Source organism: Miscanthus floridulus, chromosome 8 (genome assembly GCF_019320115.1).
Source record: "Miscanthus floridulus cultivar M001 chromosome 8, ASM1932011v1, whole genome shotgun sequence".
NCBI lineage: Eukaryota > Viridiplantae > Streptophyta > Magnoliopsida > Poales > Poaceae > Miscanthus > Miscanthus floridulus.
In genome coordinates, this window is record NC_089587.1 from 101152442 (window position 1) to 101158574 (window position 6133).

Genomic DNA, 6133 nt, shown 5'->3' on the forward strand with positions numbered 1-6133 from the left:
TATAGGAATATACATGTAGCACGGTTGGCTATATTTGCTATCGTGGAAAAGAACCAGTCTTAATTTGAAATGAAGACCGGACAGAGGCTTGCCAGTTTGTAGTGACTCCGTCTGTGTCGCTTAAGGACTAATTCTTGGAGCCTTTCCTGTTCATGTTGAACGCATGCCTCTCTCTTAGTTGGCCGTGTCCAAAGATCGACCGCGAAGCCGAGTAGCTCACCTCAGGCCGGGAGTCGATAAGTATAAAGTATGCCTCAGAAGGGAGCCATAGGCATGAGTCCAAGGGCAGGTGATTTAAAAGTCCTGGTCATCCTGGTAGAAGGGTAATCCCTGAGAGTGCTGGCGCTGATCGAACCTGCGAATTTGGTTCCTGAGTTGTCCCAAAGGTAGCCCACGGCTACCCTTGCTAAGTATGCCAGGGTGAGAGTTAGGAATACCCCTCAGCTGAGTTGTAATTTGATTCGAGTCGCCGTCTCTCCCGGTTAGTGAGAACTTGACGGGCTTATCTCCAAAGTAGATACACTAAATAACTTAATGGTTTGGAAATGATGATATGATGATGACAGCCTTATTATACCTACTATGGTTAATATTGTTTGCTCCTAATAAGTGAGTGCTCTAGTACAGGTGCTAATCTAGTGGACAGGTAAATGATGATAACTTGCTGCTAAGTTTAAATTGGTTCCTATATTCTTAAGCTCTTTTATGCAACTGTGTCAAGCTAGCCCACCTGAAAAGCCTAGCATGATCCTTGGTGTCTTTTATTTCTGGTTTAATGAGTAAGTCTAGCTGAGTACCTTCTCGTACTCAGGGTTTATCTCCCACCTATTGCAGATGACCAGTTCTACTTTGGTTGCTGCAAGTACTACCTTCTCCCAGCTGGGGATGAAGACTAGACCATTGGGCGTGGTCTCTACTAGTTCTCATACCTGATAATGCTTTTGTGGGACATGACTCAGACTTGGCAATGTATTTGAAAACTATGATGTTTTGTACTAAACTATGTTGCTTCCGCACACTCAAACTTGGTTTGTAATATGTTATTTGAACTCTGATGGATGTAATTCGAATGCTACTTGTGAAATATTGTAACAAATGATGTGTTGTGTTGAATCACTACGATCTTGGTTTGTATGTCGAGAGTTGGTTGAAATCCTTCGTGATTTCCGGATTACCGGGATTATGGGAGCTTAAGTACAGGAATTTGATCGCTTTGGTGATTGTTTTTGTACTTACGTTCTTATGATTTGGTCGGTTCTGTTACAAAAATTGAGTGAAGTCCAAGTGCTACAACATACAAGTGTCAATTTCAAGTTGTTGGTGATTCATTGGATATATTTGATGACTTGCAAATAATTGAGTTGAAGCTTGCTAGCTAGATGATCATGAGCTAACCAAAGGTATATCTTTTGTTGATCATTTCATTTGGGTTCATATGAGTTGATTGGATTGGATAAATATGCAATGTTGCTTGCTATGAGATGATTGAATGGATAATTGATTAGTAGTCAAGTTTGGATTGATTTGTGTTGGATAAGTTCATAAAATGACATTTAGTAAGTGGTTTGAATGGATATATGTCTTATGGAAGTACTCAAACAAGTTAGTTTCAAGTTTGATTCACTTTTGATGAAGTATAGCTCAATTGTTGAAATCTGTCCTATAATTGAGAATCTGAGCTAGCTGTGATCTTAGCCATGTTTGAGTGATCAAAACTTATTGGATTGGCATAAAAATTGGTGTACATGCTCTAGACTTATGGTATAAGATGCTGTACAATTTTCATGAGAATTGGATAAGAAATGCTTCGGTTTCGGAGTGGATCTTATCAGCTATAGTGCAGCAGTTTTCAGCATATAGCAGTGGTGGAAGAATTGATACATGGCAGCAATCTAGAAGTAAAATGAAGCTCAAATTTTTACAGCTGCTAGATAACTTAGTAAAGAACATCTCCATCAAATTTCATGGTATTTGGATTTGTACTTTGGGAGATATGCTTATTTCTTTGAAGGGTACAAAATCTGTAAGAAAAGTGATAAATGTTGGAATGATCTAGAGTCACTTTGATTGAAAGGTCCTCAAGTTGGAAACATGTTTACAAGTGTTTGAGGTACCTAAGTTTGGTTTTGAGATGATCTAGAAGCATGACAAGATATGAGTACAAGGCAATTTGATTGTGGAGTGTACTTTGCACACATTCGGTACTCAAATTGAAAGATCAAGATCAAACTCAAGATGAAGTTGAAGTTTAAGTTCTAGTGACTATTGGAAATCATTTGGTAGAAAGAAAAGAACTTAAACAAAGAAGAAAGAAAAGGACTTAAAGAAGGAATTAAGGTTACTCATCAAGTAAAGTCCATCACTTGGATCAATCAATCAAGTTATTTCAAGTGAGTGTCAATAATGGTTCTTGGAGAGAGGTCACTTCTCCCTAGTGTAGGGGCTTGCCACCTATGTGTAGGTAAACTAAGTGTGGTACTTGGAAGGCTAACATGGAAGTGGTGATCCGAGGAACATTTGAGATGCTTAGTTAAAGCAATCAAAAGGGTTGCAAGAAAAGCAAGCAACACCCAAAAGAGAGCTAGTCATGATATTTTAAGTGGTATTCTTAAATTGATGCTCTCATGCAAGCAAAAATCAAAAGTTAAAGCAAGCCAACCACAACAAGAAAGTGCACTTGATCATAAGTGGTATTCATTTCATATGGGTGAAGAATAAAGTTCAAAATGGTATCTATTGGTCTTCACCAAGCTTATAATTGGACTTCACAATGCTATTGGAGTAATGAATTGGAATCTATGTGACTATCCTCTACTCCAACATAGCAAAGGTATTATTGTAATGTGCATGATCATTTCATCCCTTACTAGTATGCGGTTAGTGCATATAGTTCATGATTCATAGGATCATGAATAACAAATGAAATGTTTAAATTCATAGCCGACCACTATTGTTTGAATAATTACTTGATCTAGTGGTTAGTACATAAATTTGTTCATGAGCTAGTGAACCTAAGTACTTGACTCAATTTCGATTGCTAACAAGTGACAAGTACAACATTGGCAAGATAACCCTTGTAAGAGGTGTGAAGAAGCTTGTCATTGGTTCAAACCGGACTTGAAAGCTTAGGCAAATCAATTTAGTTCAAGTCAATCATAGAAGCTCATGATAGTGATAAGAGTACAAGCACAAGACAACAATACAAATGGATATCTAGTTTGTTTGTTTCAAGTGGTATCTAGACCCAAGTATTTCATCAAGATTTCGTAAGTAATGTCTAGATCAACTCACAAGTGATATCCTATAAGTGGTACTCATAAAGATAGCAAATATTCAAGAAATGGTCTTTATTAATAAATCCAACAAGTAGTTCCAAACTAGAAGATTCTTTCAAGTGGTATCTACTTCATACAAGTGGTATTACATCTATATATGATATCAACCATGAAAGATGATGGTTCCACAAGTGATCCTCAACTTTAAGTGATCATCAAATGAAGAATGCATCCCTCAACTACAAGAGCTCAAGTGTATCAAATGGATGACCCATGCTATCACATAGGGGGAGGTGTCCCACAAATTGATATCAAGATAAAAAATCCTATGTGTGGTATCTCAAGAAGCCCTACACAAGATACAAGGGGTACAAGTTACAAGTGGTATCTACAAGTGGTGTCATTCCAACAAACAAGTGATGTCCATAAAAAATGCAAGATTCAAGCCTCAACCATCTACCCCAAACGTATACCTTTGCATCAATGAGAAGCTCACTTTTTATGGAAATTGATGATAAAGGGGGAGAGATTGTACAAAGATATGAAAGCTTTGAGATTGAGATTGTACAAGGGGGAGAGATAAGATATAAAAGCTCTAAGAAGTAAGAGGTTGGACATGGACATGGGCAAAGGGAGCAACATTGAAGAAAAGAGATGGATCAAAATTCTTGGACAAGAGAAGCACACAAGTAGGGGGAGCAAGCTCATGAACTTTGATTGATTGCATTTGATATGTGCATATTCATGTGCTTGCTTGCATTGCATAAGCTTTCAAATTCAATATGCATGCTTGTGTGATGTATGCTAGTTGTAGAATTTGTTTGATGAAATGAAAACTAGCATGCATAGGATGATAGCTAGACACTTGGTATGCTTTTCAAGTAATGCTAGTACCTTGCTTTTAATGTTGATCTCACAAGGTATCTAGTGCTTTTATTTCCAAGTGATATCTAGCTAACCATGGTGCTAAGGATGAACTTAAAGGTGCAACTCTGATTGGTACATGCTTCAAAGGTTTATTCTATACACCTTAGCATCATTTGGTAGTAATTACTCTCCCACAATTTTAATCTATGCATATGTGCGACCTTCAAATCAAACACTCTAGCACATATGTAGGGGGAGCTAATACTACCATTTCAGATTTGTGGTACTTATCCAAAATCATTTACACATGGTAAAATTGCTTGGGCAAGCAACATGAATCCAAAAGAGCTTAATTTCCATATCTTTGTAGAGTTGTCATCAATTACCAAAAAGGGGGAGATTGAAAGGTCCTTGTGTGGTTTTGGTAATCGAGTGACAACCTAGGTGGACTAATTGTGTTTATGTGAGAAACACAGGTGATTAGTCCACAAGTACATGTGTGTGAGCAACATATGCCATGAAGGTGAAAATGGCTTGGAGATGTTGCAAAGCTCACACATGTGATGATAAAGGAGCTCATTGCACATGAGACATGACATTGAGTCATGTGATCAAAGGTGGAGAAGATCAAGACAAGACTTGGCATGATGGACCGATTGCAAGCGTGAAGGGCAAGTCGGAGGCTTTGGAGCAATGGACCACGTGGCGGTGAAGCTTGAGCAAGACTTGGCACCAATGGACGAAGGCAACGGTGAAAAGCAAGCGAAGTCAAGATCAATGAACCAATATGATCATGTGATGATATGAAGTGGATCATATCATTGTTGATCGTGTTGGTGCATGTGTTGCATCGACATTGGAGGAGATGGAATGGAATGCGCAAGGCAAAGGTATAACCTAGGGCATTTCATTTCACCGGTCATAGGTGTGTAGAGAAGTTTATGACCGGGTTTAGGATAGATGGCCATACTATCAAGAGGGGCAAACTTGTTTGCATATCGGTCATCTAGCGTCTGGTCATCGGTGGGAGCTTACTGTACTCGATCGGACACTGAGGCTCAGCGTTCGGTCAGTTTCTAACAGACACGTCCGGTCAGCCCTGGAGGCTTACTAGACTCGATCGGACGCAGCGGCTGAGCGTCTGGTCGTTTCGGACTATGCGTCCGGTCGTCTTGTCAGAGAGCCACTGGAGGCAACAGTTGGACATGTGGCTGTCCGGCAACTACCAGACACGTCCGATATAGCGACCGGACACATTCGGTATTGGTGATCGGTGCGTCCGGTGCAGCGTCCGGTGCTGCATTCGGTCAACCCAAAAAACACCCAGTGAAGGGGTAACGGCTCTATTTGTTCATGGGGCTATAAATAGAAGCCATGGTCGGCCTTGGGCTGGTGGAAGAGCACCTTGGGGGACTTTGTGTCCATGCTTGAGAGTGCTTAGGAGCCCTCCATCTCACATATGCTTGATAGTGATCATTCGATTGTGTGAGTGAGCGATTCTAGTGCGATTACATCGTGAGGTTGCATCGAGTGGCACTAGGTGATCGAGTTGCAAGCCGGTGATGATTGATACTCTTGGAGGATACCACCTCCTAGACGGCTTGGTGGCAGTCTCCGTCGAAGCCCGCAAGAAGCTTGTGCGGTGCTCCGGAGAAGTGCTTTGTGAGGGGCATTGTGCTCACCCCACGGGAGCCATGAAGAGCAACTTTAGTAAAGCGTGTCATTGAGATACCCTCACTTCCAGGGTAGGTTCTTGTGGCGCCTGACATGCGGGCTTGGCGGGTGATGCCAATTAGCCGCCGAACCACCAAGTGAGCGGTCGACACAACGGGGACTAGCGTGTTGGCAAACACGTGAACCTCAGGAGAAAAATCACCGTGTCAACCTTGTTCTTCCCGTTGGTTTGCATCCTCGTTACACAAGCTTGTAATTACTTTTACATACATTGTGCTTGTGTAGTTGCTCTTGTAATTAGTTAGCTTGTGTAGCTT